The sequence below is a fragment of the Crocodylus porosus genome, unplaced genomic scaffold, assembly GCF_001723895.1.
Source record: "Crocodylus porosus isolate Cpor-Errol unplaced genomic scaffold, CroPor_comp1, whole genome shotgun sequence".
NCBI classification, from domain to species: Eukaryota; Metazoa; Chordata; order Crocodylia; family Crocodylidae; genus Crocodylus; species Crocodylus porosus.
Window position 1 is genome coordinate 31564502 of NW_017728918.1, and position 13414 is coordinate 31577915.

The 13414-nt window shown below is 46.6% G+C and overlaps 1 long non-coding RNA gene across 1 annotated transcript; it reads right to left on the reverse strand.

The window, feature by feature from the left end:
• Window positions 1–9608: 9608 nt before the first annotated feature.
• Window positions 9609–12674, reverse strand: LOC109311681. The gene is made up of 3 exons (XR_002101575.1): window positions 12326–12674; window positions 11454–11571; window positions 9609–9833 (listed from the first exon to the last, which is right to left on the reverse strand). It is a non-coding gene; the product is annotated as an uncharacterized LOC109311681 (long non-coding RNA).
• Between the last annotated feature and the right edge of the window lie 740 nt (window positions 12675–13414).

The window sequence follows — 13414 nt, forward strand, 5'->3', positions numbered from 1 at the left end:
CGCCGGCCGCTAGGCCCGGAGCAGCTCTGCGCTTCAGCGCGGCCCCGGCGGGCCCGACAGCGAGACTGCGGCTCCTGCCAGCCAGGGCCTCTCCCCCCGCGCGCGGCGCGGCACAGCCCGAGCCCGCGGGGAGCACCGCCTTTGTCCCACTTCTCCCGCGCGCCTGGGGAGACTCCGCGCGGCCCTCCCCGGGAGCCCGGCTTTGACCAGCAGTGCTTCCCTCACGTAGTCGGCTCGGGTTTTTTACCGGTGATTCTCACGGGTTTTTTCACTGTTTGTGTCTGAGGCATATTGTGCGTGACTACCCCGGTTAGCTTTTTTCTTTTATAAATTGGCCTAGCCCCCACTCTCAGCGTGGCCGCCACCTGCCCCAAGTGCAGCCCCAACTGAACTACCCCACCAGAGCGCTGCCTTGGCCCCAGCCCACCTCATACCCACACAGATCTGAGGCATGCACCCCCATTCCCTCCCGGGTTGCGTGTACTCGTGGTAGTTCCCCCCTTCCCAGATGAACCACTTGTGGCTCTGTCCCGCACCCTGCTCCTGCCCTGCAGCACCTGCCCCAGCCCCACTCCCTCCCTCACCGCTGGGCCCCCAGTCTGCCTCCCTGATGCCTCTTCCCTAACAACAGATTTACCAGCTGGTCCAGGTGTTTTCCATGCTGCAGCTGTGTTTCCAGCCACCTGCATGCTGCGCTGTGGCTGAGTGCATGCATGGGACATTTATCAGTGACATTATTGGTCACATCAGCCAAAAAATAACGATTGCCAAATACAGTCAATTTTCATTACATTGATGCCAGTCCAGTACAGGACCAATGTATCGGCACACCTCTACTATCTTGGACAGTCATGGAAACTTGTGTATTAAGTTGGGATGATAGAAGTTGATATTAACTGGGTGCATCTATACATGCATTTACTCAAGCCCAGATTTACTGTGCAGTTAGATACTGCACAGTACGGGGTTTTGAGTAGAGGTCTACATATGCAGAGATTAGGGACCAGATTTGCTCCCACTTCCCTGCAGCCCTTCAATGTGCCCCTGTGGCCACTGAAAGGAGTTCCAAGCTCCCCTGGGTGCTATCCCAGAGGCTGGCAGGGAGCACCCAGCCAAGAGACAGCTGTCTCCTGGCCCGGGGTGGCTGCCTGCTGCTGGGGTGGGGACAATGTCCCTCTGCCCCAGCAGCAGGGAGCTCCTGGCCTTGTCTGCCTGATCACGGGCACAGGGCTTCGAAAGAGCTGCAGGGGTGGGGCAGGTCCCAGCCCCCTGCCCCAATCCACCAATGGGGCAGCTAGCTTGCTGCAGTTGGTGCTTGCCACAGGGGTCAGTCTAGGAGGCTCTTATCTCCCAGCAGCCTCTCCACCACTGTGGAGCCGCTTCCAGAAGATGCTTATCTTCTGGCCTGAGATGAGGGAGATAAGGGTCTCCCAACCTGAGCCCCATGACTGTAGGGCTCAGGCTGGGAGATAAGCATCTTCCAGCAGTGGCCCCACAGTGGTGGAGGCGCTCCATGATATGGGATCAGGGGGTTGGAGCTCCCTGCTGCTAGACCAGGGGGAAATAGTCCCCACCCGGGCTCCTGAACACAGCAATATGCAACTCCCAGAGGCAGGGAGCTATCTCCTGCCCTGTCATGGACACATGAGCACTATGGCACCATTACTAATACCAAGTAGCAAATGCAAGTAGCAAATTTACTCAGGATTATGGAGATTTACTGTGAAGTAGGCATGTGCATGTGTAGACCCAAGTGCTTAGTTCACAGTAAACTACGCTAATTCATCATTAAGCATCTCATATATACATACCCACTGTGTACAGTTCTAAATAACTGCAAAAACTGTGAAGAATTTTGTCCTGTTATGTTTTAGAATGTACTTATAACCCCATCAGGAGACTAAACATGTTGCCCTATTAACAAGTTTCCTCTTCAAAGCGAAAATGTAGGCAAACCCTTTATTTTTCCATTATTGAGGAGGCTTATTGCACTGATCCTTCATGATTGAAAGATTTCCATTTCACAGCTAGGGAAGTTGAGGCACAGAGAACTACTGGTTTGTCCAATGTTACAGAGCATGTCTGTGGCAGGGCTAGGAATAGAAACCAGTAAATACAGATACAGAAACACTGGGCACATCTACATTTAGTACTTGTATAAGTACATACTAAGTAAGTGTGCAGTAACTGGAGTTACTGGGCAGTAGCACCGGCAAATGTTTTTTAAGTGACACTACTACACAGTAGTTGAATAATACTGTGCAGTAGCGTATTAGCACTGTCCATGCTGTGACTGCCCATACTGTGCTGCCTGTTCCAAAAACTGCATGCAATGTCTTTGAGCAGGGAACTGGTCAACTGGCCAGTTGTAAGCAGTCCGGATGGGTTCTCCAGCAGTCTCATTGCCTTGACGCAGTTCTGGTAAGAGAAGACAAACTGACTGTAGTGTGACAGCAACTTTGGAAAGATATTAATTCTGATGTTAAGCTTAGTGGGTACATCTATGAGCTTTACTGCAGAGCTGACTAAGTAGCTCTGCAGTAAAGTGTCACGGTCTACACATGCAGCTGTATTAAGATGCAGTAAATTAATTCCTCCATGGGATAGTACTATCAGGGACTAATGTGTTGAAATGCACATGTAGATGGTGACAGGGGCTGTGTGGGAACCCGCCTCCCCATATCCGAGGAATGCAGGATGGGGAGAAACCAGGGAAGCAGCCCCAAGCCACGAGAGAAAAGCAGTTGGCCCAGTAAGGGCCAGTGAAATCTCCTACCTCCCAGGAGGAGCCTCAGCAACGGCAGGGGAGCAGTAGTCATGCTCAACACAGCCATAGCCATGCTTTAGGGGTATGTGCTAGATGCACATAGGTGGGCACTTGGCAGCTTTCTGTATAACCAGAAGTTGCGCCACTGGGGAGAGCCAGGAGCAGCAGAAAAGCTGGTATGCCAGAGAGAGCTGGCAGCACAATGAAAGCTGGCATGCCGAGGAGAGCTGGGAGGCTGGGGAAAGCCAGCACACTGTGGAGAGCTGGCAGAGCAGGGAAAGCTGGCCCTGCAGTGAGAGCTGGCTTGCTGGAGACAGCCAGCTGCATAGAGAGAGCCAGAGGAGACTACCGGAAGCCTGGACACCTGGAGGAGTGCGCAGCATCAGGTGCCTAGGAGTGGGATCCCAGGTTGGAGACCCACAGCAGTAAAAAACACAGGAAAGGAGAAGAACCCCAAGACACAGATTGAGGTTGTGGTGCTTAAGGGCATCTCACTGTGAGTCCAGAAACATTGAGGTTCTGAGGGTTTTATGTTCTTTATTAGTGTCTCACCATTAAGTTTATTGAACTGTTTGAAGATCGGACTGACCTTGTGTAAGTACTGTCCCAATGTCCTTGGGCAGGTCTGACCATTTGTCAGGTAGTAGAGAACTCATTTTGATTTTCATGCATTTCCATTTTTGTTTATGCTTGGGAACTTCTGGTTGGTGAGTGGACAGGGTCAAGAGAAGCAGGAGCCCTGAGAAGGCGACCTACGGTCCCGCATGTGTAGCCCCAGAACCACTGGGAGCCTTCTCCTCAACTAATAATAACAAGACATGGTGGGTGGGAAGAGAAGGGCAGCGCATAAGCGTGGATACCAGTGAAGTGCTAGCGATCATTAAAGAAGGCAACCTGGTGGAGAGCTTTGACTCTCACACCTGTAGGTATTGGACTCACTTGAAGCATTGGATACAGGCTGGCTGGGGCACAAGGGTGCTGAAGTGCAGGGGCTGCCTGCCATCTAGCCCTGCACTTTAGCACCCTTGTGCCTCAGCCAAACACTCCATCATCTGATGCGGACACCGAGACCCCAGAGCTTACCCCCCTGGGCCTCCTGCCAGGGGCCTTGGCCTGTCTTGAACCTGTTTAGTAGAGACCACTCTTGCCGTGTTAATTCCAAACCAGCAAGTTGATGGGTGCAGTTTGTCTCAAGGAACTCTAATCAAGGTTTGGATACACCCAGTATCAATCACAGTGGGACACTCCTTATCAGCTGTCAAGATCATTACCACTGCCTCTGGCAGAACCCCGCTGATACTGGCTCCAAAATTACAGTCCATGGCTTCTGGCTTTTCTGTGTCACTTGATCCTTCTAGGGCTATGGGTGTCTTGCCTTGGGGCAAACCCCAATCCTCCTTCAGCTTTGGGCACACCTGGCTCAGTGTCCCTGTTCTCTGCAAGCATAACATCTATCATCCTTCTGCAAACCCCCAGGGTGAGGATCATGCTCTCCTCAGTTCAGCCCTCGCACCCCTCTAATAGACGATGCTGCCTTAAACCCCTTAGGGTTGAATCTTTCAGCTTCCAAAAAAGCTTCTGCCAGCTTTAATGCCTCCTCTGCTGTTTGTGGTTGGTGTCAGCATGCCAACTGTTGTGTCCTTTCTGTTAGGTCCCCTATAAATTGTTCAAAAACTATGGTATCAGTTACTTTGGCCAGAGTTTTAGTCTCCAGTTTAAGCCACTGCTGGGTAAAGTCTCTTAAGGACTGCAGTAGCACCTCTCTTCCAGGGTTTTCCAGGCCCTGGACCAGATATGATACATCTCTGTTGACACCTCCAGTCTTTATAATATTGTTTTAATGGGTTTTTTTTATAATCTCCAGCCTCTTCACAGGGCATAGCCCTATAGACTGCCTGGGCTCTACCTGTTAATAGAGGTTCCAACTGATATGCCCAATGTTCAGGGGCCCATCTGGCTGCCAAGGTCAGTATCTCAAAAGTCTCTAAAGAGGCCTCCAGGTTGTCATCCTGGTCCATTTTAGGCATCCTGAAACTTTCAACCAGGCCTCCTTGTGTGCCCTGTTGTAATTCTAATTTCTCATTTAATGTCTGTTGATGGCAAACAATGCACTCTGGGCTGCTTGTTCTTCAGCTCTGGCTCTCAAAAACTTGTCCATTTGGCTCTGTTGTCCCTGCAGAGGCTGGATAAGCAATTCCTGTACTTGTGACCCCGCTGCCCCTGGGGCCAACCCCTGACCATCTGTATCCATTATGTCTTGGTGCTTACCTGGCCCTAAGGCTTGTCCTAAGGGAAGAAAAAGGAAAGGAAAATCCCATCTTTCATTGTTTTCACTGGGTTTCTGGCCAATGCACCAAAATTGTGACCGAGCCATCTTTGACCTCCTTCTTTTTAAAGAAGAAGACATCTTGGTTATATGTAGCTGAGTCTGCACAACACAATCACCATCTGCTCTTGCCCCTCAGAAGGTCAAGGTATCCCGGTATTTACAATCTCACCTGCTATTACTTTGGTGTAATACAGATAAGGAAGGTGATATTTCCTTTAGGGATCATCTCATCTTCTTAAGAGGAGGAACCCACGTGAGCTGCTCATCTCTGATACTGCTGACTGCATCAGATATTGGGCCTTAGGGACCAAACTGGGAGCTCCTCTGACCCATACACTCCCGCTTCAACCTCCTTGTGGATATAGCTTCACAGACCCTCAGTCCTTATCGAATAGTCACAGTCACTTTACCTTGCATAAAGTCTCACACACGCCCAACTCTTGTCGAAGGCTTGGGGTTTTGCCCCGGGGATACACATCAGTACATTACGAATTAGTATGATGAAAGGTGAGTAGCTCTGCTGCTCCTCACCCATCCATCACTCCACATATGCTGTTGTCCGTGTTCCCATATCTCAACTGCTGCGGCATCTGAAGGAGTCCATCTGATCTCCGATGCCAATCCAGTCCTGGCTCTGGCATAGAGCTGTAGCTTATGATCCCTGAGGGGTTAACAACTGTGCCTGCAGCAGTCGGCTTGCTGCTCATCATCAGAGATGTGCCTGGCTGGCTCTGCTCCCACACGAGGGTGTGGCTTGCACTAGCAGGTGTCCCCACCCCTGGTTCCCAGTTGGGCCATTCTCTCCAGTGCAGCCAGAAGTGAGACATAGCTCTGATATGGTTAGCCTCATTGCCAGAGCCCCACACTGTGACAGAGGATCCTAGACCCCTTACAGGTGATGCGGAAGGTGTGCACAGGGTTCTTTTCTTTTCACCCCCGGCCATTGTGTCACATGCCTGCTGGCTACAACCTGCAGTCCTGGGACCAGGCAGCCACCATTTGCTTCGAACAGCAAATGAAACTGCTCCTGGGTGCCCATGTAAGGCAGCCAAGTGGTTATTAATGCTGCCAGGGGCAGCACAGTCCAGGTGGGCACTCTGGCCACGGTGATCTGGAATGGGTGCAGGGGTCCGTGCAGCAGTGGTGGCTTCCCGGGGCTGTCTGTTGCCAGGAGGCCCCTGGGTCTGACTGTACTGTCAGTTCACGCCCACCCTGTTAAAACTGCAGATTGGCTTCATGCCGTCAAAATGAAAAAAAAAAATTATGATGCCAGCTAGCTACAACCTGTAGTCCTGGGACCAGGCACCCACCGTTTGCTTTGAACGACAAATGAAACTGCGCCCGGGTGCCCACAGAAGGCAGCCAAGCAGTTATTCATTCTGTGCATTAACCCAAGGTGAGGCTTAACAGCCAACAGGGACCCTGGCAATCAGGTGCACCCTGGGGAGCTAGTCCCTGGTCTGCAGGGGGGCCCAGTCCTTCCGCTGCATGGCAGCAGTTTAGAAATGCATGTAAAATTAATGTAATTACTGAAATGACACTAAATTAAATTAATTAAATTAATGAATATCCCACAAGTTTCAGTCAGCTGTATATGTTAGCAACCTGTGAGCTAGACATCACCAACCATCCTGTAGCAGGGATTAGCAGTTTGGCGGCACCCCCTGCTATAATTCAGTACCTCAGAGATCAGCGGGCTGAATTGTTATGTGGTGCCCTATGCAGTAATTTCCTGTGAGCAGCACACTGAGATTTATGATATTTAAGGGCTGTCACTTGTATACAGTGACAAACTAAAACAAAATACACCATTTCAATTTAGGGCTCATACAATAAAACCCTAAGGAATAAACCCTTGTCATGTGAACAAGCGCCGCCTCCCCCTCCGAGCTTTTGCTTCTGAGAATGCCAAGTGATTTAGTCTGATCGCCTAGGCATCTGCCTCCCAAGCAAATGCCATTTTAGTCCAGATTAGTCCCGGAGAGACACCAAAGTCATCAGAGGATCTCATAAGTGTGCTCAGAACATGCCCAACACTGATCCACCACAATAAGTTGTGCTCAAAAACACCCCCACTCACTGTCCACCTTTTGCACAAATCCTCATGTTAAAACATGTGCCCAGTAAATAAGACACCTGGGATTTGGGCCCTCCTCAGCCTAAGTGGATTCAAACTCACATCTCCCTGCTCCTGGAAAAGTGTCCTGATCACCAGTCTACTGACTAGCCAAGAAAGAGAGTGCATGCATTTTAAATTAGTCATTGAATAAAATTAGATATAATCCTGGGAGTAACAACAAGAACCAAGCTGTTCCCCTACCCCAAAATGAAAGCCACTAAGTTAAACACTTAACTCTGTCTTGCTGTTTCTCCTTCCCTCTTAACTCCCACTTCAGGGATTCAAGTCTTAAATTTGCTATCCTCCAAACCCAAGTCAGCTGCCACAAATTCCACAGGTGCCACAATGTTTATCAGTTAGGATCCTTAAAGCATGTATGTCTACACAAGATGCTGACTGAGCAGTAGTCAGAAAATACTGCACAGTGGCGTCTCACAGAGTGGACAGTGCTAATATGCTACTGTGCAGTATTATTAGGCTACTTTGCAGTAGTGCCATCTAAAATACATTTAGCAGTGCTACTACACAGTAACTCCAGTTACTGTGCATTTATTTAGTACTTAATACAAATATAGTTACATACTAAGTGTTGGTGCCTATGGGATCAAACTGAATCTGATCAGTGGTACACTACAGACTTCAGTTCATCCTTAGCAGCCCTGGGAGGATGCATTATCTCCTTCAAGACATGCATTCTAGAAACACCTACTGGATCAAGATTTGCAGGTGAGACACAGAAACACCATTTTGTGGATCTAGTCATGACTTGGATATGCTCAGCATCATCAAAAATGGGGTATTTCTGAATAATTTAGACAACTAAGGGAGCATCTAGATGAGGTGCCAGTGCTCAGTCATTAATACGCGTTTATTTAGTACTTCCTAATTTATTTATTAGCAAATACTAAATAACTGCACAGTAACAACTGCACAGTAGCATCTCCTCTAGATGCACACTTAGATGCCTAAATTACTCAGAAACACCTCATTTTTGATAATGCTGAGCATGCCTGAGCCATGACTGCACCCACAAAATATGTTTTTCTGTATCTCACCTGCAAATCTTGATCCAACAGGTGTTTTCAGAACGCACCTAATGAAGGTGATAATGCTCTGTCTGCTTCCCAGGACTCTTAAGAATGAACTCAAGTCTGTAATGTACCATTGATCAGATCCAATTTGATCCCATAGGCACCAACACTTAGTATACAACTATATTTGCTTTAGCAAGTACTAAATAAATACGCAGTAACTGGAGTTACTGTGTAGTAGCACTGCTAAACGTATTTTAGGTGGTGCTACTGTGATGTAGCCTAATAATACTCAACACTAGTGTATTAGCACTGTCCATGCTGTGACATGCCACTGTGCAGTATTTTTAGGCTACTGCTCAGTCAGCATCTTGTGTAGACACACTTTAAGGATCCTAACTGATAAAAATTGTGGCACCTGTGGAATTTGCAGCAGCTGACCTGGGTTTGGAGGATGGCAAATTTAGACTTAAATCCCTGAAGTGGGAGTTAAGTGGGACATCAGCACTTACGCTTTTTTGTGGCTCTGACCCACACAACCTCTGGTTTTGTCTGCACTAAAACAAAGCCCAAGTCAGTAGCTGGTCTAGTTCAACCTGTGTGGATATGCAAAGCAGAAGTTTGAATCCACAGAGGTTTTCTCTTTTTATATGCAGAGCACCACTACTCCTAGCCCAGCTACTGGTGAAAGGATATTCTCATTCTTGGTATTTTCTGCACTTTTGCAGGGTGGAGACAGTTTTTCAGACACACACACAGAGTCCTAAATCACAAGAAGATGCAAGTTCAATGGAAGCCTGGGTCATGCCTCAACCTCATAACTCCAATTATTCCCTAAACCTGCCATCAGGTCAAAGATCAATGAGCAGGTTGTTGCAGAGCTAGGAAGTAATCCAGATTATGTCAATGTCAGGGTTGGTTTTAGTCATCAGGCAATGCTCCCCCTCTTAGAGTTTGTTTGGGGCTCCTAAATTACACCTTCAGTAGACACGGTGGGCATGTTCTTACTATCTACAGAAAAGGCAGTTTAAGATTCTCTACACTGCTCAGCCTTCAGCATGGATGTATCAGTCTCCATGACTCACTTAGTTATGGTGACACTGTGCATGATAGACAGCAGTGCAGACTGGATTTGGACCATACAGTAATTTCATGCAAGACACAGAACAGATAGCGGATGACAAATGACTTGCAGCTGCTGCTGATGAGATGGATCTGGATTATTGACAGAAATCCAAGTCTCAGATTCCGTAAATCAGTTGGCATTCCTCACATTTCTGGTGTAATATAGATTGAAAATGAACTGCAAATCCTAATGTATTTAATCACTAGTCTGGAATATTAATTTGTACACTTCTTTGTTAAAACAGTTTTATAGGAATGTGAGATATGAGGTCATATACAAACATTTTCATCCAGTGTAAATCAGTGATATATGCCAGCAGGAAGAATAATCATGTCTCCCTTTTGCATGAAAATCTGGATCCACTTATCATCTTTGTCACAAACATCAAAGTAGCCACTTCCTTCCAGGATGTAGTGAATTTCCTCATCCAGGTGTAAATGTTCTTCATAAAATATTTTTATCTAGGTTAGAAAGAAAGAAGCTTATTTTTTTTAAATTTGCTGCAAAGATGAATAAGTTTAAGTATGACAATTTTACCAGTGCCTGTGAGATTTTTCAAAGGAATCCAGAAAGATATAAAACATTTTCTAAAAGTATTATTGGTACACTAACTAATGCACTAAACCATGTTAACTGAACAGAAAGTCCAAACCAGGTTTAGCAGGAAAGCATCCATCAAGAACTGGATATTTATCTTGGATGCACACAAAAAAGATATAGCAAGACTTCCTGCATGTTATACAGGAAAAAGTAGCTCTGCCACCTACAGTATCTAATCTTCTGGTTCGTCTTAAAAGTAATAGAAGTAATTATTTCCAAATGGGTTGCCTGATGCAGTGCTTCATATTACCAACAAGAGACATAACCAAGGATATTTTCTGTCACTACACAGATATCTTTAGGCAATTTATGAGCTATAATGCTGGGCTTTGAAGGGGCTGCTATCCAATCCAATTGTCAGGAGGTTAAAAAAACCTTGCAATGAATGGAGCGGGTCAGAAAGAAAGTGATAAATGAACAAGTTCCTCAAGGCTTCAAGAAGGATACTGAAGAAAACACTTTTCTATTCAAGCTGGAATGGTGCGTCAGTGTATGTAGCTGATGAGGAAGGACTTTCATTCTGAAATACTTCACTGAGAACTTGATATTATTCATACTGATCTTTTTTGAAGCAGTCAGGATGTTAGTTCCCAAATTAAAGTATTTTTTATTTGAGTAACTGCAAAAATCCCTCAAACCCCCTCAAATGGTTAGCACATTTCAGCCTTTAAAAGCCCTAACTCAAGGAAAGAAAACTAATTAAAAACTAAATATATTTTGTATGCAGATAATCGCTACAATATATTTAGCTGTATGGGTGGTTCAATTTTCAAACTGCAAAATGAGCATGCTCATACATTACTTCAAATGTATGGGAGGTCACAAATCCCCTTCAAAATGAATTTGGCAGAGGTTCCAATTCCCTCTGATGGTGATTATATAAGAATATTCTTGTCACTTAAAATCAATCACCTTGACAACCAGGCAAAGAGAAGGAAGAGTAGCCTCCTTTTTTCTGGGAACACCAACAAATTACTTATTATAATACCAGGTGGTTTGGTACTTTCATTTAAAATTACCACCACATATCAGCACAGCGATAACCAAGACCAAGGTGGACTGTTATGAAGTCCACTGGGCAGATTTTTGCCAAAATCCCCAACTGGCAATGATCTGACCTTCATTTGGATGATATTCTCACAGTGTTTGCTGGTAATTGTAAGGCTTTGTACACACCTTAGTCTCAACATGTCAAATAAGAACTGCTGTTAATATGAGAACTATTCTAAAAGGCATCAGGTATAAGCTATTAAAGGGAAAATAACTGCAACCATCTTGCCCACCTCCAAAAATCCTTGCTGGTTTTAATCATGGACTCAAACCTGTCATTCTACAAAACACAGAACATAATTTAAAAAAATAGGGAGAATGCTCAGTCTTTGAAGTTTGGGATCTGTGTGCATGCTTCAAAAAATTGTGTATGCTTTAATTGCAGACTTGAGAACTTATGCCTTCCACAATCCAACCTAGGGCAGATTTACCTTGTCTTCATAGTTTGGGAGTTGATCTTCCTACAGTTATTATATCCATCCAAGAATAGTTCCTCTGATCCAGAACTGGCAAGGATTTGGATAGAGTCTCATAGTTGTCAGCATCCAACTGAGGGGCAGAAGGAAAAAAAGAAAAGTATAATGTAAACATCCATAGGAGACAGTCCATGATCCCCACACAGCCACCATCAAAACCAAAGGGCACCCTAATTTGTGTGTGGGGACAACATTTCCAGTTATATAGCAGCTACTAACAAGTACAGCAGGGTTATCTGTAGGTTATCATGTAGTCTACAGCAATTTTTTTTTAATAAAAAAGCTTGTTTTTCAAAATCAGCCCTGGTGTGCCAGAGGGACTGTCGGGGGAAGTGAACACAACATGTCTTCTGAGCTGCTCCTACAGGCTGCTGAGAGAAGTGACATTTTGTCATGTGATTAGCCACATGAAAGGCTCTACAGCCATCTGCTGATAGAAGTGCACAGCTGCGAAGTGCTTTAAAAAGTGCCTGACTCATTACATGAGAAGTGGAGCACCTTCATTAACTTCTTTCAGTGCATCCTGGGAGCAAGGCTGAAGCAGCCCAGCTGTGCTTCCAGCACTGTCTTCCGGATGGGAGGAGTGAAAGGGGGTAGAAAGAGCATGGTCTGCATTTTCCCCAGACTGGGCTGGAGGATGAGGACAGGTATATTGGAGCCCCCCGTTAGCAAATACAAACCTAGGATTCTGGATTAGCCTAAGGGACTGACCCAACACCTTGTTCAGTGAGTGACAGAAAGGTTTTGTTTACTACAAGTATTTAAAATCAAATGAGCCCAAACCAAAGCAAAGTCCAGTAATTAGCTATAAGGTGATGACTTCTCACCAAAAAGGCAACAAGGAAGATAGTCTGTTTCTTCTAGTTTCTTGAGATGGCTGGGGTGCAGCAGCAGTTCTTGCCAGAGAGAGCTTTCATTCCTGAAGTGTGCCCTATTAGCCGTTTCACTTCTTTCTAACACCCTTAGTCCAGCATCTTCAAAGCATGCTTTTAGTTGTATAAATCAAGAGAGAGTCCCAAGCAATATTTGACAGGAAATCCCTGTTAATCAAACTGCTGGTTATCAGAAAGTTCCAATTTGCATGAGTTACCTTCCTGAGTGATAAGAGGTTATCCCAGGGGCAGGCAATTATTTCTGGTGGAGGCCACTTACTGAGTTGTGGCGAGCTGTCATGGGTAGCCCTGCCCCTTGACAGGCACCCCGTTCCCTGGTTACCATTTTGTGACTGGAAGTCCTGCCCCCTAATCCCTGATCTTTGCCACCAGAAGTCCCTCCCCTTGCCCCCAGAAGTACTCCTTTAAGCAAGGGGTTTTGCCATCTTGGAACCAGAAAAATACCAAACTATATTCTAAAAATCAAGCATGTACTACAACATTCATTAATTGGATTTCAAAAAAAATTTTTGATATGATTTACATGTGTTTGTGTAGTGTGCATAGAGGTGATAGTATAATAGCTAAAAATGAAGTCTTACTTTTGTGCATGGGGGGCATGGGGGTGTAGGTTTGTGGGGGACTGTGGGTATGTGGGTTGTGGGGGTGTGGAGTGAGGGAGCATGTGGGTGTCTGTGTAAATATGTGGGGTGTGGGTGGGTATGGGGTTTGTGGGGAGCTGGGTGGCAGGAGTGCGGGACCCCTGCCCCCATCCAACTAGTGCCAGGCCCCACGCTCCTGCTGCCACCAGCACTGGTCCTGGGCCACTGGCTCAGGCCCAGTGCTTGCACCCACTCATTGCCTCTTACCCCCACCTGTAGCTGCCATTTGCCTACTTTCCTGCCAGCCGCCCCAGCACCACATGGCTCCCAGCTGCATGGGTGGACTGCAGGACTCAGCAGGAGCCAGCATAGCCTGGCCCTGAGGACTAAGGCAGTCACTCACACCCCCTCCCCCACTTCCCCCCCAGCGTTCTTATCTGAA